The sequence below is a fragment of the Amblyomma maculatum genome, chromosome 3 (genome assembly GCF_055883805.1).
Source record: "Amblyomma maculatum isolate TAMU_Amacu chromosome 3, ASM5588380v1, whole genome shotgun sequence".
Classification (NCBI taxonomy): Eukaryota; Metazoa; Arthropoda; class Arachnida; order Ixodida; family Ixodidae; genus Amblyomma; species Amblyomma maculatum.
In genome coordinates, this window is record NC_139346.1 from 179,070,745 (window position 1) to 179,093,916 (window position 23,172).

Below are 23,172 nucleotides of genomic sequence, written 5' to 3' on the forward strand. Positions count from 1 at the left end.
CAAAAGGGATGAAAAAATGAATCAAAGTAATAAAATGCAGTAAGATTAAATAGTTTATTGTACAAGCCTTCAAGGTCTGCCTGACAGGTCAGTGTAGTCAAAACTGTAGCACCTGTCTGATAATCTCGAGCACCTTTCGGTACTAGGGAGCAATACAGTGCCCGGCATAATCATTACCGAGCTTTAGAATTTGGTTGACCTTGTCGGTTAGGGAATTGGATAATAGCGTGGTTCGAGTACTGGTGGCCAGAATGAAATCTTCAGGCCTCGATCTTTCATCGCTGCACTCCACGCATGTGCATCGCTGCCCAGAATTATCATTTCCCCTTAACAGACAGGGTCATCCTAATTTAGTAATCGCTATCGTGATTAGCGTAAAGCTAAAGTGAAACGTACTGATGTAGATAACAGAATTCATGGCAAAGAAAGCCAGAAATAGCAAAATGAAGAAATTTTACAGGTAAATGTATTACTAGGTGCGTATAATATTGCGCGAATCTTGGCGCACTTCATGCTGTCTAAACGAAAGGGGGATACATATATCTTTTCAAGAGACTGCTCTCATAACTAAGAGTTTGAGGCGGTATATTCATTAAAAATGTACTTTCTTAGGAATCAGATTTTGCTTCCTTTATTCACCTAATATCTAAGCATTAGACAGAAAGGATCATCAATAGCTGAGAAGCAAAAGTATTTTCTAGACTGCTCTGATCGTTCTGTGCTAAAAGTTCTGAACCCAAGCGCCGATCCTTTACCCGTCAGTCGCAAAACACGATTCCAACTACTCAGCCAACATAGCAGAGTGCAATCTTTGGTGTCACACACAAGCGCCCTCGCTTCTTCCACCTTCTTCTTCTCCGACCTTTCTTCTACCAGTGCTAATTGTAGTGGTACGCTGCAGACAGGGTTCAGTTTTGACTAATGATGCCAAGCGTACCCTGACCTGCTGCTGATGTCCTCGGGCGTCTTGCCAGGCGTGAAAGTTTCGCTCATAGAGGCTAGAGACGGAAGCAAACTAAGCGCTATAGCATCTCCAAGAAAAGTAAAAAGTTATAAACCATTCAGCGACGGTCGTCGTGCAGCCAAGTGTCGATCGAATGACAGAGACGGTGATAGGACCGCGGAAGAAGGAAACATGTGCGGACGCAGGTGTTGTCGGAGCCGCCACTGCTTGTTTACCGGCCTCTTTTGCGGGCCTGAGAGTGCGCTCGCTCTTACCGATCCATTAAGGGCACACCGACGCGTTAGTGAGGTGCAGCCAGCACATGTGTCAGCCGCATGCTTCTGCCACCGACGACAGCGCCGCTGTTTACTGTACGCTAACGCTGCTGATCTCCATGCGTGGCCTTAAATGTTTGCTATCCAGGTGTCGTTTATCTCGAGAGAATAAGAGCGAAAAATTGGAGGGTAGAAAAGCGAGTATTCGGGAGGAAACGAGAGGGAGAAGGAAAGGAAAGGAAAGAATCTTGAGCCTTCCCCAATACCTATTATTGACGAGCTGCGCACCTATGACTCCGATCCTTCAGGTTCGTGCTGCGTGACGATATACACTGTTCCGACGCAACATGTGCCCAGATGGCGAGGACATTTTGCTCATTGTGCCTGCTCATCTCCGCTCTACTGTTTTAGCCCAGCTTCATGACACCGCTACAGCAGGGCACATGTGAGTGTCACGGACGTATCATAGCGTACGCCGGCGATTTTTCTGGCCGGGCCTTTATCGCTTTGTTCGCCGCTACGTTGCAGCTTGCGACTTGTACCAGCATCGGAAGAAGCCGCAGCTTCAGCCTAGTGGCCACCTTCAACCAATCGAAGTTTCTCCTGACCATTTTGCCGTTCCAATTTTCACTTTCTTGGGCCTTTCGTGACATCAACTTCCGGGAACTGGCGGATTGTGGTCACCATTGATTATACTACACAGTACGCTATCACGCGAGCTATCTCGACAAGCTGTGCCTCCGACGTAGCTGATTTTCTTCTTCATGACGTCATGCTGCTTCATGGTGCTCTCCATTAACTCCTTATGGATCGAGGACCCTGCTTCATTTATAAAGTTCTCAACTACTTGTTCCCGTCATGCTCTACCCACCCCAATTTTATGATGGCCTATCATCCCCAAACGCATGACCTTACTGAGCGCTTTAACTGGACGTTAACTGAAATGCCGTCCATGTATGTTTCTCACCACCATCGCGAGTGGGTCATAAATTTGCCTTCCGTGACAGTTGCATACAGTTCCTCCCATCAAGCTACAATCAGCTACTCACTCTTTTATCTCCTATTTGGTCGCGACCCTTTGCACTCTTTCGACAGTTTGCTGCCGGCTGAAGACCATGCAAGCAGTTGGGCTTCCGACACCGTAGCACGCATCGACGCCGCCAGAAACATTGCTGTGGATCGCCTCAGAGCTTCCCAGACGGCCCAAAACATCGTTAAGATTATTGCCATGGGGATGTACGCTATTCGTCTGGCTCCCTCGTCCTGCTGTGGCTCCTGGCTCGCCCTGTGGGTCTGTGCGACAAACTCATGCCCCGTTAAGGGGGTCCCTTCCGCGTCTTGCAGCAACTTAGTGACGTGACCTTCAAAATCGATTCCCTGTCTCTCATGCCAGACTCCATTGCACCACCTATACGAACTGTTCACGTAGCACATCTGAAGTTCTACTATTCCCGTTCCTCGGTTTAGCAAGTACCGGGTCAGTGCTTGCCCCCCGGGGGGGGGGGTGTTACGGTGTGTAGCCGAGATGTCCGCACACGACGAAGATGTTTTGGGAGATCTGTCGAATGACGAGGACACTGAAGCTGAAGCTGTTGTGTTGGTGTACAATGGTGTTCCGGAGGTGCTCCTGACGTTGAACTGAGACTCTTACCGCTCGGGAACGCCCCGTAAAAATATCTCACCAGGAGTCCCAGCATGTCACGGGATGGCAAAGTAGCTCCTAAACCCTTCTTGAGCCACACTTAAACCTCTCGTGTGTGGAGCCTCACCAAGAGCTTCCTAGAAAGCATAATCGTCAGATGTCCATCGTCTAGAGCACCCACTCAGCTTTCTCTATTATCGTGAACGAACTGAACGGAGGGATTTTGGTCGCAACGAATACGTCATTGATTCCTTTAAACTGCAGAATAATGGGCTCACGCAACGCGTCATCTTTTTTACCCTCTTCTGATAAGTAACACGTTGCAAAGAACAGTAACTACGGTGTTCAGTGACCGTTAGACGTTTAGTTGCTGCACCAGTGCATTTAGCATCTAACGTAAGCTGTGCGCTAGCTCACTGTCCGAGTAATCAAAGAATAACGAATAAGTAACGAATAAAAGAATAAATAAAAGACGACGTACACAGCAGAGGTTAAAAATGCTGTATCAAATCATCCATGGAGAACTAAACATACTTAAGGAAACATATCTACAGCCTCCAGGTAGATTAAGCTCCCGCCTTAATCATCACAAAGCAATTCGCCCTTATATAACTAACACTTAACTATTTCGCTACTAATTTTTTCCGGATGTTGTTGAGCGTTAGGGTAAACTGCCCGCTTATGTTGATATGTCTGCGAGTGTATCTGCATTTGTGAATGCACTTGGTGGCTCTGCTTAGATTCTTGTGGATATGCGTGTATATAATGTGTGTATATATATTTTAGTATATCAGGTTGCTGTACGGCGGTATTGAGTCGTGTTTTTATGTTCTTTTGTATTGTATATTAGAAGTGGTTTTTCACTCTGTGTATATATTTGTTTTAATTTCACTCCCTGCAATGACAGTATTCTTAAATAAATAAATAAATAAATAAATAAATAAATAAATAAATAAATAAATAAATAAATAAATAAATAAATAAACAAATAAATAAATAAATAAATAAATAAATAAATAAATAAATAAATAAATAAATAAATAAATAAATAAATAAATAAATAAATAAATAAATAAATAAATAAATAAATAAATAAATAAATAAATAAAAATGTAAATCACAGTTTTATGCTCTTACTGCAACTGTGCATTTTCTCAGAGCGCAGCGACACATTGATGAAGTTGGTTAAAGCAGGAAAATTGATTTTCCCAGAATGAAGCAGTTCGGCGTCCAGCGTTAAGGACAGAAGCAATCACTTCTCGCTTAGGGTTGTCATTCTTGAACAGTAAAAGATATGTCGCTTTTTACGCGAGTTTCAGCAAGTGAGACGTTCGTGACACAGGGGAGCCCCCTGAAAGCACGAATCTGGAATACGCACAAACGCGTTTCGATAGATGCTGCCGTTGCTTACAGCGGTGTCAGGCGGAAGAGTGCGCGGCGTGAGGCGCCTACTTGAAATAGCTCGCCGTGTTCGCAGTTTTCTCGCACGTGTGACAGCTTGCAGATGAGCTGTCAGGGGAGCGTGTGCGATCCGCACCCAGAAGGCGTAGGGCAGAAAAGGAGGAGGAGGAGGAGAAGGAGAAGGCGAAGGCAGCTGCCTCACTGGGGCCATGCGCACGACACAATCGATGCGGCCCTCACCGGCGCCCCAAGACAAGCGAGAGTGCTATGCGAGACTTTGTCTTCATCAGTAAGCGCCACACACAGCGGTGTGACGGGGAACTGCGGTGCGGAAAAGGCGAGGACATTACGCATGCCTAACTGAGATATTTAAATACAAACAACGGATGAATGAATGGACCTGTCCCAGTGGAAATGAAGTGAGATAACTTTGAGTTTTCCACGTGAATAGACTGCGCATTGTATGTGACAGTAAAAAGTTTAGGCAGGCTGATTTCTCCAAGCAGAAATACGATAAATCCTTGCTTTCGCGAAAACAGGCATTTAAAAAAATATATATAAAGCAAACACAACGTGGGAGCTGCCATAATGCTAGGCTGAAACATAATTTCACACAAAAGGTGACCTAATGGCTACGACTGCCAAAAGAGTCCTAAAATCGAGGGTTGCCGCGTTGCACGAGCAGGTCACAGAGCGGGTTTGAATGGTGGGCCATGGCTGGGTATACATACCTGCGTATTTTCACTTACTTATTGCGCCCACCCTCCTACATTAGCGAGAAATAAGGTTAAATAAATTTAATAGTTATGCAAATATACCTTTTTAAGTTAATCTTCCAATTTGTTACCCATTTGCAATAAGGTGAATTTTGGACTAGATCCCGGAAGTTTTATTGTATGCTCTATTGAATTACAACGCATTTCAGGCTACGTTTCGTAGGGTGACAGTCGCACAAGTCCTGCTTTCTCGGGCAACACTCTTAACTGCGAAACAACTGTAGGGCATGGTTATGAGCTTATTCATGTGAATATTCTAGTTTTATTATGCATAGCGAATGCATACTAAGCATACCAAGCAGTCAGGTATGCTATAGAAGAGCAACGGCGTGAATTTGGGCCAGTAATAGAAGAAAACTGGAAGCACAAAGAGGGGAGAACTGTGGGTATAATTGTTGTTTCAGTGCACCCTTGAATAATGGAAAAACTACGTTCTAAAATTACTATTGAAAGATAAGCTCGTTCCGTATTCTGATTGTAGATGTTTGGGCCTAAAGCCACGAAATGAATTCTTGAATGACTTGCGGAGGCGAAATGCAGTACAGACTGTGTAGTGTTGGACGGTACTGGGTGATAACGACGACCAGGTGTTGCAAAACAGTGTGATTTTTCTCTTAGCATGCCTGGTAGCTGTCTCAAATCACTACGACTTTCAAATGCAGTAAGAACCCGTATTTTAATAATTGCGTGTGCCCACTCAGTCTGTTTCTTATAAGGACCATTTAATCTCGTCCCACCCTCGGAACAGGAAAGTTAGGCCTTCCTTGCAGTTGATCTTACACATTGTAAACATAAATCAATATTATTTCTCGACACCTGCAACCTTTTTATCCTGCCCCGCCTGGGTGGCGTTGTGGTTACGGCGCTCGACTATTGTTCCCAAGGAAGCGGGATCGAATCCCGGCCTCGGCGGCCGCTGTTCCGTGGAGGCCAAAAGCAAGGCGCCCGTGTACTGTGCGATGTCAGTGCATGTTAAAGACACCCAGGTGGTCTAAATTTCCGGAGTCCTTCCCTACGGCGTCTCTCATAGCCTGAGTTGCTTTGGGACGTTAAACCTTATAAACCAAACCATACCTTTTTATCCTAAAACACTCTACGTAATGTGGGTTTGAAGTAAATGTAAAATAAAATTTGTAGCGCATCAAATAAGAGCGAGAACTTTTGAAACAACTAATTATAAATATGCAAAGAACTCATAAACTTCCTGCCCACTCTGACAAAGTAAAAGTAAGAATAACATTACAGAAAAACCATCACGATCTTACGCGGATATCAAAGAGAAAAAGAAGTCAGTGCACACGCGCGCCTGATAGCGAAGGCACTCGCAAGCAAACAATTTCATCGCACTGCACAGTGTAAGGCATTACACGACGCCCAACGCTGCTTTTTCGTTTACGAGTTTTGTTTACATCTAACGAAACCGCGGGGGAGCGTTCTCCGACTTATTCCGGACGCAAATTACCCTCCTGCTCGCAGTCCAGCCAGTGAAGTTAATTGCTCATCCAGAAGAGAGCGTGACGCCCAGGATGACGACATGCGTTTATGCTCTAAGCAGGGGAGAACCGGTCTCTGTCGCAATGGCGCCATCTGCCGCCGTATCATTTTGTCAAAGATGTTACGTTGTAAGTTCGGTGCCGGCAAAACGCGCTCACTAACAGTGCCTCTGCTCCCTAATTACGCACGCTCCGAGGAGGTACGCACAAACGAGCTCTCGAGCGAACTGGAGCGGTAACAGTGAAATCGCTTTCTTCTCTCTCTCTCTTTTTCTATCTCTTCCACACTTGTCGCATTTCCTGCTCGACCTTATCACAGTGCCGGAAAAATTATTGGAGGGGAACGCATGGCAATGGAATGAGTTCTGGCAAAGCGTGCATTCTTAGGTGTGCAATGAATAAAAAATAGAAACGAGGAAAGGCAGTGTCACACACCTGAGAGGCAGAGGAGAGAGTGAGGAAGAAAATTTTCTCACCTAAGAGAGTGTCTCGACTGCATAAGTCATTAGCCAGGAAGCCAATTAGCCCATAGCCTTTGCTGCCACGTGGCAGAATATTATTTTGCTCTGTTTTATTCCATGATGCCTGTTCTCTAAGACCCCGGCCTGCCGCACTAAATTACATTGACGTGCATGTGAAAGGTTCCCCTGTATCGAACCGCACTCGAGTAATTTACCAAGGCGCTTATTATCACCCTCTCCTGATGCCTCAATGCCAACGTTTTTCAGCATTCGTTTTTTTCTCCCCCAGAATGAATGGATTTCTGCCTCCTCAGAAAGATTAGGATCTGAGTACAAATAATTTTTTAAGAATTGAAATATAAGACTCTATGCTGGAGGATGCATTTATCGTCATGTAACGTCTTTGCCAAACGTAACCAGGCAGCAGGTTTCGCTTCTCGCTTGTATTATAAAGCCGACAGATTCCCAGAGGATCACAACTTTTTAAGAAGTGAGGACATGAGTTTGCCTTTACTTTGCACAGATTTACAGCTCCAGAAGTGGTGTGAATGTTTTACTACCTGACTCGGAAAAATAACACGCAGCCTGGTTACTTTTGGCAAAGACGGTACCTTACAAAACGTTCATGGGAGCTTTGACTATTTGCTGTAGATTTTTTAAAAATAGGTACAAACGACTTTCCTTGAGAAAATTCCTAATTTGCCGCGCTAGGCGGGATTCCCAGAATTCTGAGCTCACCGCAGTTTTATTTCAGTTTGCATGACGCAGACAGTGAACGCAGATAGCGTAGAAAGCGCAAAAGGGGCAGACAATATGATGCCCAGATAAAGGTATATATGGCGCCAGTGCCGCTTATTGCTGTCACTACAACATCGAAAACCACAGTGGCATGAAGTACTTAATAATAGCCTACACAATCGCTAAAAGTAACTTGCAACTCCCGTTTCGGGTGCGTTAAGGCCGTGTCCCCTCTTTTTATCATCCCCTGTCAATCCAAGCTAGATGGCAAATACCGATCCTTTCAATGCATTCTCAAGCGAGCCATTTCCCTCCTTTTGAATACGTTAAAGGTCAATGTGTAATATTACTAATATTTTAAGGCGATGGGCTTTAATGGCACATACTCACGGCGTCCGGCATCCTGTCTCACTATAAATGCCAATCAAATGACGTTATCAACCTAAACGCACATTATAGTTCTTCTTGTCTACCGTGAGGAAGATAGTTAAAAGCAAATAATTCTTGCCACTACCCGCAATCGAACATCCATTCCTTGGATCCCCAACTGAGTGCTTTAACCAACTGCGCCACGCCCGCTATCGTGAAACGCTCATCAAAATCCTCCTTGTCTACCTTGATGATGATAGTGCCGATCGCAATGAAGCTGAAATCAATGATAATGACAATTATGACATTAGTAATGATAATGAGGTTGCATTTAGTTGATAGTGATAATGAGAGTTAACGTGATGCACCAGCAATGATTAGGTTTTCGCATTTCTGCGGTGTATATTCCACAGTGCTCTCGGGATTTTCATTTAGGTAGTTAAGTGGTTCCAGTTATCGGTGAGAACAAAGTTTGGTGATAAGAGCAGCGTACTGCGCACGCCACGAAATTGTAACTTTCTGCCGTGAGTAGCGCAGCGAGCTCGCGCTTGCAGGCGGCCAAGTCGAACGTGCCAAACACACGGAGAGCGTTGTACGATAAGATGCCGCTGGAGGCACTGCTGTGCCTTTTATGTTTGCTGTCTGCACTAGGGAGGACTTTCAGTGTCAGTCACAAACGGTGTTTGTTTGCTTCATTTCTCATTTTCGATGTGAAAAATAAAACAAAAATGTATCACAGTTTTATTCGGGAGGCAAATATATTCTAGAACTAACAGTATGGAACGACAGATTAATTTTTACTGGATATATGCGCAATCGAGAACAATCTTCTTGAGTAAACCACGAATTTGCGCTGAAACTACATAGAGGACGAGTTCAGTAGCCATAACTGTCTGTGAATGCCTTCGTATTCACTACGTATTCGCCAAACGATTATATCATAAATCCAATCCCTTCGCCTCAATAGCGATGCCAAAAATATCTTCAATTTTAGGAGTGCGAACTGCTGGGCTAGTTGGTTCTTATTGCATAGAAAGGGAACCAGCGAATACAGACGTAAGACAAGAACAAAGAAGGCCCACACCACAACGCTGGACTTACAACTGATTTACTCCGATGAAGAATTGCTGATTTTAAAATAACTTCCTGCTTGCGCACACACCTTACAGACAATACACTACGCGCACCACATGGTGAAATGGCTACTATAATGATAAAAACTTATACTCCATTTCTGTGATAACCACGGACGGCTCACTGGCGCAATTCTGCTTATTATTTTTGATCAGGAAAGCTTCCAATAGCTCAGGCTCACGTTTAGATTTCCCCCTACCGATAATGCTGGAAGGAGAACATTTGCAGTCCCTGACATGCAAGGCTAAATTGCTGCCTGTGCCAAAGTTGTGAGGTGTTGCGTCAGGCGCTCATTCAAGCATGCTCCGGTTTGGCCTATGTAGTTTTTTCCGCGTGACAACGGGATTGAATACACCACGCCCACTGCGCATGTGGTGAACATAGTCTGGTGTTTCGTCTTGCAAACACCAGTTCTGCGCAGGTCTGCAGAGATTTGAGCGCACAAACCGGATAGTTTGCAGGGAGCAGAAAATGCCATAGTGACACCCAACTTCTGAGCCACTTTTTTCAGACCATGTGAAGCCTTGTGGGCGTAAGGAATGACTTCCAACTTTCTTGATTCCACTTCTACTGGCCTGGCAGCCTTTGAAGAAAACTTCAGTTTTTACCCCGAGGATTAATCCCCCACCGCCAGCAAAATCGAGGGAGGAAATCCACAACATTGTAGCCTTTCGACCTGCTCCGCCAGACTTTGCTGCATCACATGAGGACAACTCTTCTCTAAGGCATTAAAAAAACACAAGTTTAGAATGCTTCGCTTCACTAACTTAGAATGGACCGAATCATACGTAAAAAGTGTCTTCTTAGACCTGGGCGCATGTTTCCAGCACACGTGTTGATTGGGTAAAAAAGTCAATTCCTGGATTTAGAATTGACTTTTTTACCCAATCAGCACGTGTGCCGGAAATATGCACCCAGGTCTAAGAAAGCACTCTGTCGCAATGGCGCAATCTGCCGCCGTATCATTTTGTCAAAGTCGTAGCGTTGTAAGTTCGGTGCCGGCAAAACGCGCTCACTAACAGTGCCTCTGCTCCACATTCACAATTAGTATCGGCCACAAAAGCTTCAGAGATGCGCGTAGCTCCCATCTGCCTGATATGTTGCTCGTGCCGTCAACGAGAAAGGGAGGCGGAGGTAGCCGTCAGAGAGCGCTGCTTTTTTTTCCGAAGTTGCCTTTCGGTGACTGCTCTCCTTGTTTATGCACGAATGCCTTCAAAACTGTCACAGCACTCCGTAATAATGACCTATCAGCATGGTTGGACAGTGAGAAAAAAGAACCGAATTACTCAAATGTTATGCAGTTCATTGTAATGCGAGGGCGTTAGTTTACCCGCGTGTGGAAAAAGAAAATAGCCGTCGATGGCAATCATTTGAAGCTTCGCAGCTTAACAAAATCACGAGCATTCTTCTAGTAAACACTTAACGCAGAGCGATACTATCCATATGTCGGCAAAAACTGGCTGGCGCTATTTGCGGCGTGCGTTCAAAGCCTGAAACCTTCGCAGGCACGGATCTGACAGGTGACAGTTGGCAGGTGACATGTCCGTGAAGTGATCTGTTGGCGGGTTGCGCGACGTCACGGGATCACATTGCATGGCAGGAACAGCCAACTCGGCCTTCTACTTTCAATTGAGTGACTGAGATAGAAATGGAACCTTCAAGGACCCTTGGGTGATAGGCACGTTTGCCCGGATTTGTTAAGGCGAGGATTTATAGGTGTTTATGCGGGGTGCTCTTTCGCATAACTGGACAGCATACGGCTGTATGCTAATAATAGTGCTCGAGACAGTAGTTGAACAAACCATAGGATTAGATGTGAAGCGAGTAGCAAAGTTGTTGTACACAAACGAGGAAGCACAAGAGGAACCTCAGACGGCAGCCATTAATGATTTCGCGTGATATCCTTGAAGGCGGAGCGCAGGCTTCCCCTTATTGTTTTCTCTCCCGTTTTCTCTATGAAAAAAAATAAGAACGTGCTGTTGTACCTCTCAAGGCTTGAAAATGAGTAATGCTTGAGTCTTTCGCCTATTTGTAATATCTTCCTCATCACCACCCTATCAGTATCTACGACTGCATGAACTCAGCATCAGTTGAGTTGATATCGATTTTAGGGTAACGGGAGAAATCGTCACGAGAAAGAGTAGAGCACTATTCTTATTTTTCCATCTCAATGCTCGCTCTTCATCTCAGATACTCAACTGGATTCGCATTCTGTCGGATTCATGGTCACACGTCGATTGCCCCTTGCAGGGGCTCAGCTGCTTTGACTTGATAGTAAAGTATGTCAGTTTCTTTTTTGTCAAAACGAGCACAATAGTCGCGATAGGTGCCTATATTTAGAAGCACACTCTCGTCGCCTTTGCAACGCTATATTCATTTCCTCACTCTAAACAGCAGATTATCAGTGCGAATTTATTCTGAGGCTCAGGTTTCGGAGAAAGCCAGGGAATAGAAAAAAAAGGAAAAAGCCCTGGCTTTAGTAAAGATTATAAAAGGCAAAACAAAATCCGCGTGAGTCTAAGTGGACCGATTTCATCATCGGCGCTGCGCTTAGAAATAATCCCTCAGCGAACACGGGCTCTCTCAAGCTCCGTATGGCGAACGATTCTCGAACGAGGAGCCATCCATCTTGGCGGGCAATTTCTGGACGAGCGGTCCATTTCCCGCTTACTCCTCTAGTTATCGTGTAGCTAACGGTTAGGAGAGGCCAAAAACAAATTGATTCCACATTGCATTATGTAGAGTATATGCTTGCGCTAGCATTCGGAAACCAGGGATGTGTCCAGCAAGCAAAGATGGGTAGCGTCTTTGGCTGTCTTGCACAGGTGGCTTGATCATCAGTTGGCCAATACTAAACTCTGCGCCGCCAGCCAGCTGCAATAAACCTCTGTGACTCTTCTGATGGACTGCGTACGCCAAAGGACTGCAGAAAATCTCAGCCCGTATTCACTCTCCATATCACTTTTTTGTATGTATTTCGTTGCTACCTTTGCTATTATTCTCACCGCGAAAGCCGCAGCGAAGGAGTAATTCTGTAGCACAAAGATTCACGCAGAGGTTATTGCACCTGTATCAGTCAATACACGGGCTTGACGTTTGTAGACAAAGATGTGTGGTGATGACTTTGAACCCAAGCCTATTCAGGTGACAATGTAGCAGTGTTTAAAAAGCCACCTGTAGCGCAGATGCACAAGATTGGTGTCACGCCGCAATTGAGAAAGCCCTGAAGACAGGTACACGTTGTTACGTCTTGTTTGGTTAGGAGCCGGTGCATATGATACGTCATCTTTCAATATTCTTTCCTCCTATTTGCTGTTTTCAAAGTGCGAACTAGGCCTCCCAAATTATTCAAGCAGAAAGCGGTACAAGGTACAACCGCAGTTCTGTCATAACACAAACCTTTTGTCAGAACTGTGTTTTCAACCTTGATTGTGTGCGTTCCCAAAAATTTCAAAGGCAGCCTGCAGCCCCAGGAATTGCTATGTGTGACCCTGTCCCTGAAAGGTGTCATGCAAAATACAGTTTTGGTTCATCTAAATCATACCTAAATGACCTCGCACAGTAAGAATTTAGTCAATATACAATAAATACGTTGACGGTAGCTTGTTTAATAATTTTTGTTCTTAATTTTTGTTCCTAATAACATCTCGAGTTAATAGCATTCTAGTGGAAATCAAGAAGAAGTGGAATCAAGAAGAAGAAGCAACACTAGAGTATTGCTTTCGCAATAATATCTCGAGTTAATAGCATTGTAGTGTAAATCAAGAAGAAGTGGAATCAAGAAGAAGAAGCAATACTAGAGTATTGCTTTCTCAATAATATCTCGAGTTAATAGCATTCTAGTGGAAATCAAGAAGAAGAAATAGGCATGACCAGTGCCTGTTGTGCAAAGTGAGGATAACTGATGGCCGCGAAGGGTAACAATTTGGATGCCAAGGGTGTGCCGTGCCCGTGTCCGTGGTCTCTCAGCCTGCCATGACGTTTGAATTCACGTTACCTTTATGCCACGGGCAGGGGCTGCCAACTCGGGTCACGAATCAACCTGCCAAAACCGTTTACATTCTCGTTACCCCTACGAAACGCAGGCACATAGAGGAATAATGTAGCAGGCAAAAAAAGCTTCCGCCATTGCTTTCGCAATTCAACTAGGATTAACCAGAGCTAAACCAGAACTAATTCTTTTTTCTGACCCCCTCTGCACGCTTTCTATTTCTTAACGTTACACCTACCATTTTGCGTTTCATAACACTCTGCGTTGTCCTCAGCTTAAGAATCTTTTCGTTATCCTTTATGTTGCGATGTCAGTGTCGAAATATCTCAAGCCCTCCACTACGGCGTATCTCAGCGTGACGAGTATTGGTACGCTGAAGCCCGTAAATTAAAGTGACAAAACTAAATAGAATAAAAGATTTTAGTTGGTCTGTTTTCGGAAAAAGAAAAGCGCAATGTACCCGCACTCCTCTGTTGACAACTAACATGCACCTGTGCTCCCCTGTGAGCTTTAGGATTAGTGCTTTTGCTTTACAAGAATATTACTAATTATGTTGATGAAAATGTTTTTTGAAAGGAAACAGGGAGGGGGATTTATGGGAGAGTTGGTCGGATCCTTAGTTCAGGAATCCAGTGGCTAAAGCCGCCGCCCTCGCTCTTTCCACGAGAGAACGCTCATCCTCGAGGTCTAAGCTGGACAGGACTGCCTCCCATCCTTCCCACGTTGACTGCGTTACAGTGACTAAAACATTGTTAGCCTGACAGGCCTATGGCATCTGCTACAAATCTGCTTTGTGCACGCAATATTTACCTTTCCCAGAGAAGAATTCTGGCTCGACAGCGTGAAGCTGTACGATATTGTTAAATGTCATGGTTTGTAATCAGCGAAAATTGCACTGTTCTGCTTTTTATCTAATCTCTTGGCTGGGAATGGGAACTTTTGTCTTGATAAGCGCAAGTGCTGTAATACTTCTGCATAGGGTAACAATGTCACTGCGGAGTCCGAAACTTCAGGGAAGGAGGGAGGGACCTCGGGAAAGATACGCACGGGCATCGGCGTGCGCACGCTCATCTCCCTCCACACACTGATGACCTCCTACCAAAAAAAGCTGTTTGCGTGATGCACGAACTCTAGACTGTTTTAAAATCTTGCAGGGTAGCGGCGCAATTCTGCTCTGCATATAATTTATGTACCCAGTCTGCAAAGAAGTAATGATAAACTAGGAATAAGAATGCGAATTTCGACAGGGGCCTCATCACCTCCTATTTTTCCGGAGAACAGGACAGCCCGCACTCTCGGCATATTTGTGGACAGCCGAAGCCGCCTCTAGAAGCACATATATCTCCCCTAGACTGCTCCTAGTCACCCATATAGTGATGTCGTCTTCATAGAGGGCGTGCCGAATTCCCTCTACGCTATCAAGTTTTTTGTTTTTTTGGCAAATGCATAATGACAATGTTGAAGAGTAGGGGAGATAAGAATACTCCTTTTGGCGTGCCTCTAGTGCCCATAGAGATTTGTTGGAACAGTTCATCGGCAATCTTTCTATGGACTTGTCTGTCTAGAAAGTCTCTAATATATCCAGAAGTCCTTTTTCAGCACTGCGTTTTCCGTAGGTTATCCAAAGGTAAGATGGCTCGACTGCTGATTTTGGTGGGCGTGTCAATAACTTCAATCTTGCGCTGCATCAGCACGTCTTTCGTAGGTATGTGCTCCCTGAAGCCAGGCATGGTGTGGGGCATGTAATCATTTTTTTTCCAAGTACGATGAAGCCTTTTATGCACTGCTTTCTCCATCAGCTTGCCAGCACATGAAGTGAGTGAAATCGGACGGAGGTTGCTGATGTTCACCTCCTTCCCTGGTTTAGAGAAAAAGCTGAAGATATCGCCATGAACCGTTTTTCCACGTTAAGCTACAACACGCGCGGTTCACTGCGCACTTCTAAGGCAAAATACCCACCGCTACAGACTCTTACTATCCTTGATTGCTTTTATATTAGAATTTCCAACTAACTAGCTTGAGCCCAAGAAGCGGCAAAAAGAAGCACGAACTAAATCTTCAAACTTCTGTAGCTAAGGTTTCAGCAATATATTTCTTGTTTTGCTGGCGAGCGAACGATAATCGGATCAAATTAGACACCCCCCCCCCCACTACGAAGCATGCAACTTGTTTAAGAGTACAATCTAGTAGGATTGCCTTTAGACTCCCTGTAAAACTCACGGCGTCATATGTATTCAGACTACATTTCATGAGCATTTCTTTTCTTTCAAATATAATTATCTTTCTCATATTGTTACTTCTATTAACTGCTTATGCAAATGGGAAAGGCACCTGACGACTCCATTACCTCTTGTGTAAACCCCTTTAGGCGGCCTGATCATATCCTGCTGGTCCTTGACATATTGTTATGTCACAATGGCTTGGCTGCTTAACCAAGGCAGGATGCGACTTGACATCGGCAGACGTCCTGTATGACAACTCATACCACACGCAACTGGTCAGTTAGTGCTGTTATATAAAAACCGGAACTGGCGTTGAATTTTGTTGTTGAACGTGGCAAACACATACACGCGCACACAAAATCTCGCACTCGTGTAAAAATCTTCGTGCAAGTTGAGTTCCCCGTCATCCTGTGAGTGCCGCTAAATGAGATATGCCTGCTGTGTGCTTGGAAATCTCAATAACTAGCTGCTAGTATTGCTAGTTTCGGTTAGGTTGGCTTGAGTTCACCGGTTAAAAAGCCTAGAAGCGTAGTTAACCTGAATGTTTCCGCTGACTTTAATAACTAGGATCTGTCATAAACGATTCAATATTAACCAGGCTGGAGGCGTTCGGTATAGCTTGGTTGAAGATATCAAAAATTCAAACAGGCCAAAAAGGGCCTTCAAAGATTCAAGAAGTAGTTCTACCAAATTTCACTCCTGTCATTTTAACTTTATTCTGTCTCAGCCGCGTGGCTTTGTCGCGCCTCATTTTACAGAAAGTCACATAGCTCGGAAAGTCACGTAGGCCAACATATAAAAAAAAAAAAAACAGCGTGCAAGTGACTTTTAAACAACGTTGAAAATGCATGCACGTGCGTAATTTTGTCAAAATCTAAACTCGCTCACTGCTTATAGAAAATAAAAATGTAATGTCAAAGCAATATTTCCTATGGCAGGAGAAAAATGTTCGGTGAGTGCAAGCAGGAAATGAGCTTACGAAAATTTATATTGCTTTTGCGTTCTTCAGTAGAATAAAAAGAAGACGTTCCCCCGAGTGCTATTTTATTAGACCGACAAAGAAACGAAGCGAACGAAGACAGTAAGACGAATGTAAGGATGAAATAGGGAGTATTATTTCGCACCAGAATATCGTTACTGGTAACCTTCCTTTCGCGTTTTCGTGTTCTAAGATCAAAACAAAATTAACGTTTGCGTGAGCAGAGTCTGCCAGTAAGCTCCAGGGGTTCAGCAAATGCTTTGGTAGGAGACTCCCTTTTGTCGACGGGGTTCTGTAAAAAACTATTCTCCCTCTATTCCTTCCTTCCACCAGAGTGTTAGCTCAGAAAAAAAAATAACTTCGGCGTCAACTGATACCGCGCACAGAAAAACAAAAATGCCTCCCAGAGATCCCTGCCACTAGCGACATATCTGTTTTTCTTTTCCACTTCAGTTTACAGCAAAACATCAAATGGCAATCCTAAATAACTATCAAATAAATATATAAATATAGGAGAGGAGCTCACGAAGTGAGGAGTCTTGCTTTTTAAATCCATCTCACATCAAAAGAAGTTACAAGAGGGCCAGTACAATGTTAACAGTGGTTTCAAACGGTGCTGACAAAATGAAGGCGTAGCCCGCTGGGAGGAAGATATATCATGAATACATAAGACGGACTGCTCAAAGCCACAAAAGCTGAAGAGAAGACAGCTGAAGCCCGAAGACAGGAAAGCAAACATTTTCGACAACATTTACCCGAAACGTTGCCCTCACATATCCCAGATAGGCTACTTTCACAAAAAGCAAAAACGGTAACCATGCAGTGCAGCTCTCGGATCGCGTGAGGGAAATCCTCTGAATTAAAGAGGCATGAAAGAGACTCTGGTTCGGCAGTTGCTTGGTACCACTACAAAGTGGCGTGAGCGCGCGCCTCTAATCCAGTCCAATTTATTGCTCTTCTGCGAAGAAGTAGCAAATTAGAGTGCATCTCTGCTCCCTGAACGAAGACCAGCGGGAGCTGACGCTTCTTTGAGGTGGGCTTTGCCATAAAAGCTCCGCAGCGTTTGCGTTTCTGTCAGCGGCTGCGGTCGGCCGCTTGGATACGCCGCCAGTCCATATACACTCTTCAGCTCATTTATCTCCGTTAAAAGCGTGCAGCCCTGTGGAAGCTAGAGCTACAGCTAGCCTTGTGTCAGTCGAATGTGCAAGGCTGCCCGCGCGCAAGTGCAGTATGGAATTGATTGCCACTATGAGCATTGGTTAGATGCTGCTCGTTCTTGTAAAAGATTGTCCGCAAGATTGCGCCTTCTTTGATTGGTTTGCTCTAGTTTAAGCTTTCACAAAGTGGCACGGATTGAAAGGTACAGAAAGCACCCTTACTGCACGGTTCAACACGCGTATTCGCTCATTTGTGTGGCCGTGCAGCAACGCACGCGTCAGGGGTCGCATGCGGCCTCCTCTGTCTGCACCAAAACAGAAACTGTACTCAGCTTGGGTACTTCGCGGAATGGGCTGAGTTTTTCAGCTAATTTGAGTAGCACGTCGCAGCAGAGGAAGAGGAGAGAAAAGGAACAGCATTCTAGCCTTTATTGAGCGAAGTTGCAATATTCGAAGGACAATATTCGAAGGGAAAATGAAGGGGCGAAAAATCTGTAGAAAAGTGTAAGGCCAGAGCACCCAAAGCTTAAAACAAGAATTGTCATTCCTTGCACTCTCTTATCTTCGTTCAAAAGCACGCTCAGTCAGCGCCAAGCTTCACTACGCGACAAAGCCCTATTCACTTCAAAGTGTCACGGCAAGTCAGGGGAACAAACTTACATGAACGCTGTGGCGTAGTGCCCGCAGATTTTGCAAGCAAAAATGAGCTTAGGGGGCTCTCGCCTTAAGGCAGTTTGAGTTATCCGCCAGTCGCTTTATCTTCTTCTTGAAGTTTTACCTCAATATTTTTAATGATGAAAGGCCGGGTCATCTCTTTGTTGCAGCTAAAGTATTCTCAGATACCCACGGGCGCAGCAGTTAAAATATTATGATATACTTAACAAGGGAAAGTTGAAAAAGAGGAGAGAAAGACCGACAAAGGGGACAATGCTGGTAGGTGAACGAAGCGCACTTTTCGACCATATTTAGGTTTGACGCTTTTAGAAACCTCAAGTGACAGAGCCGCGAACTAACATCGGCGTGTGTGTCTCAGTAAGATTGTATCATGCCTCAGTCATTTTTTTTTTCATTCTGAAATCGGGCGTCCTTTTGAACCTCGCCGCTTCGTTCCAGCCATAATTCATCATCGAGAGAGACTTTCGCGACTTTCTGACACCGAACTGCGGAAACCGCTTTTGCTCTGCTGTCATATAAGCCTCCCGCTTTGCATCTGTATTTCATTTGCGAGTGACGCCAGCAGAAGACAATGGTGTGCCGCATCTGAAGTAGCAGTGGCAGGAATGCGCGTTCGTAACATCTCAGCCCGTTATGCGGATGGAATAACTAATGAGGGGTCGACACGAACAAGCTTGATGGCAAGAGAATTACTGGGTCGTGTTGCCTAAATGGAACTTTATTCGTAACCGCTGCTGCTAATCTTGTTTTTTTTTTTTTTTGTTTTATTGAAGACAGGCAAAGAGAGCAAGGACTTCGATAAATAGCAATAATGTTTCTCCATTTTTCAAAAAGCAACTGCCTCAAAAGTAAAAGAAGTTGTTTCTCCGCTCCATCCCTGTCTGTCTTATCCGGAAGTAAACTTGAAAAAAAAAATATCGGTATATATTCGAAAGCACACCGACTCCTAGGGAGAAGCTAAGGATGCCAGTCAATCTGGGTGGGCTGTAAGTACATCTGTATTACTCAGATGCATCGCTGCAAAACTTATTCACTGCTTCCCTGAAAACCTGTGATGAGAAAGCAGTCACTCTTGGCTTTTCTGCTGGTAGCGGGTTGTTTCTGAGCGAAGGGTTCCACTTACTCCGCAACACATCTATCCTTAAAGATAGGCGCGCATTTAAACAATCTCGCCACAGTCAGGAGCAACGGGGGATATGGCTCTTTCGGCTCACTATGAATGCCAGAGAATGGCGAAAGAAACAGGAAGGATGGTGTTAAAGTTGGCACATTAAACACAATGCCCCATTCCGAGAACCAAGCAATATAACTTGGCGAAACGTGGGGAAAAGAAAACCAGTGACAGATTGTTGTGTATTTTCTATAGCTTATTCGTTCCAAGATCTTGTTTAATGCTCGACTCGCGGTGTACACACAAGTGCTACCACACAAAGACGAGGCTCTCTACTAGCCGGGAATGTTATAGGTGTCTAATTGTCCAATGGGACTGCTTGAATCCCATTCCAGTGCCAAGACTGCAGTTCTTGAAACCCGAAATGTGGTACTTTGTATTTGCACTCGACCTGGCAATGTGTTGAGCTTCATAACGCAGGAGGAGGATGAGGTGGAGGCAAAACATTTATATTATATTTCCTTATCTTCCTGAGTGGAGCCCTCAGTCTAGGGTTCTATGTGCCGCCTCCATCCAGCAGGCCCACCAGAGCAGCTGACGCTGGTCTTGCTTGTTGGTGAATGAAACGGTCTCAGGAAGAAATAAATAAGTGGCAGTCTATATTTCCATTGGCTACTGCAATTCTCTCAGCCCGCTCGATTAGTCGGCGTTGTTAGACCGCGTTGGATGGCTTTTTACGACTAAATACTATTTTCAATGCATTTTATGTACTTTTTATATATACGTTTTCCAAGCACGTTCGGATCATATTATAATCCTGCAATCACATTCGTGTAATGTTCTATTCACTAATAATTTGCTCCGCACGTGCGACGTTAAAATAATTAGACTAACCTAGATTTTCGCTACACCCCACGGCGCCAGCGCCATCAGATGTTCCGCTAAACGCAAGTTTTACCGATGTCACAGCAGAGTTTCAAATGTACATTTAGTTGCAGTTAGGCTGAATCGGGAGAAGAGCGACAGAAGAAACAAGCTGGTGCAGTCGACATAACACCCCGAATGAAAGCAGACCAGCCATTGTAATCGATGCCCCAACAGCAGATTTTCCACACCTGCGCAAGAGACTCGGGCGTTTACAAGCTGGTTTGGTTTGGTTTGTGGGATTGAACGTCCGAAAGCAGCTCAGGCTATGAGAGACGCCGTAGTGGAGGACTCCGGAGATTTCGATCACCTGGGGTTCTTTAACGTGCACTGGCATCGCACAGCACACGGGCACCTTGCTTTTCGCCTCCATCGAAAAGCGGCCGCCGAGGCCGGGAATCGATCCCGCGTCCTTGGGAACAGTAGTCGAGCGCCGTAACCACTGCGCCACCCCGGCTAGGATGACTAATTGGGCTAGTTGGTATGAATCGTTTACAAACGACCATAAAAATCTCAAAGAGCGTCACACTGATAATGTTGACGTGCAGTAGGTGACCGAACCACGACACACAATGCCTGTGCAGTATAACTTGCCAGGCAGCACCGGGGAAGAAGGGTGCAAGAGCAAATATATAGTAAGCTGATGCGAGCGCCGGGGTAGGAAATATCAGCGGATGACCGAGATTATTCATTGGCGACGAGAAGGTGCTATTGAATGGCAATTGAAATTTATAGAAGCATTACTGAAAAGGATTAAACATGCAGCGCCGACGGAAGAATCGTGCTTAAAAGGCAGGTTTGGACAGTGACGGCTGGAGCTGAAAAAAACAAAACAAACGTGGCTCGTGCAAAGCGGAGGCGAGCGAGTCGATAGCCAAGTCTTTCCAATCTTTACGCTTCTTGAGCGGGAAAGGCGAACTACATAACAAAAAATTTCAGCGGCGGCACTAAGGCCGCGAATAAGAGAGGAGCCCATTATCAACGATTAAGTGGAACGCTCTGAGGCATTGAAGAAAATATATGCAGATAGGGTTTGCCCTGCAATTCTCTGTGTATTGAATAACAGGCTAGCATCCGCGGAAGATGCTCATACTGAAGATAATATACATCCGGAACTTTTAAAAGCGGTGCTTGTGGCGTCATAATTTGTGTTCGCACTCAACCTGAATACTGACGATAGTGAGGACTGCGTAGAAGCAGCAATGTCTTCATTTGCCACTTCAAGAAAGGCGGGTGCTACCATCGTTCCTCCTAGAGCTGGATTGTGTACGTCCTCGCAGTATTCTTTTCGAGGCCGTCGAGCATCATCAGCGATCAGCTCTGGGTCTCCCTAAAAGGTCCGAAACAACGAATTTGAAATGGCTTTTTTATATTCCGTAAAAAAGTTGCTATAGCCAGTGGTTAAAATTAGGCCAGCTATTATGACATAATGCGAGATGCAAACGCGAATAAACAGCACGAACTCCCGCTACGCCTGTTCTTATTGCAAGCGAACAGCGCGTGAGTAGGCCGAAACCTCTGTTCTTCCCTACAGCTAGAACCAGTGGGCCGAAAAGCGCATGTCTTAACGCTGTTGTGCTTTTGATAAAACAGACGAAGTACCTGCACGGGACGGATGGGAGCATGTATAAGAGGAACATGTTCAAAAAGGAGTGGCTGCTGGTGCTGTCAGGTTTACAGAGCTGTGAATGAGGGACGCTCCCTGGCATTGCTCTCCAGCTGAAAGTTCCTTGCCCTGTTACACCGCCTGACGAAGCGACTGACGTTGATGGAGAAAATGCGGACTCGGTCACATCGCGCTAAGCTTAATCTCGTTAGCGCCTCTGGGAGCGTAGACAGCCCTGCATGGTAGACTGCCTCGCATGCCCTCAATCATGACTACCGCAGAGCGCTCTGCAAATAAACCACCCACGTGCTGACAATCATTTGTTTCCCTCCGTCGATGCTGAGCTACCTCTCGCTTTGTTAGGTACCCCTCCGTGCACCGGTCCGATTAGAGAGGCCCGGATTCGGCCGCCACGACACACAGAGGGAGAGTGCTGCAAATTGTCCTCTCCTTTTTCCTCTTACCGATTCTCTAGCGTCTAGCTTTGCGTCATATTTTTTGTAATGACATTTTCCCTGTTCCACTCCTTTCACTCTTCGTAGACAGGCTACTATTCTTCCACAGAAGGTACAGATCTACATTTACCCCTCACTGTTCTTCTCTACATATTAAGCAATTCACAGTAAGCCACGGGAAATTGATAACTGACTGCTTGTTAGCAACAACTTTGACTAAATTTGCAGACCGCCACAGGTGACTCTAGAAGGTCTGTACTTGAGTGCATGCCTAAACTTTCTTCTTCCATAGAAAGCGGGTAGGTAAAACAGGATACTTGACGTCTCTCATAGCCTGAGTCGCTTTGGAACGTTAAACCTCACAAACCAATCTAAAACAGGATACTACCGAGGTGTGCCGCTCTATTGCAAGCTGTATATAAGACATGCCTTTGCGCAGATAGGGTGCAGGCTGAACATTCCCGTGGCTGTATGTGGGTGCAAGTTCTGCTTGGCGGCCTAAAGAGTCACATACATAAAATAGGTAGCGTGACTAATGCAAAAGGTGCCCCAGTAATCACTTGAACAGCACCAAATCCCCCAGATGAAATTCAAGATATAGTTGAATGTGCGGTATATCGGTATATATATATATATATATATATATATATATATATATATATATATATATATATATATATATATATATATATAAATCCCCAGATGAAATTGAAGATATAGTTAAATGTGCAGTATATATATATATATATATATATATATATATTTTAGTTAACTGTTTTAAGCCCACCAAAGTAAATACCCGCTAAGGAATGATACCAGT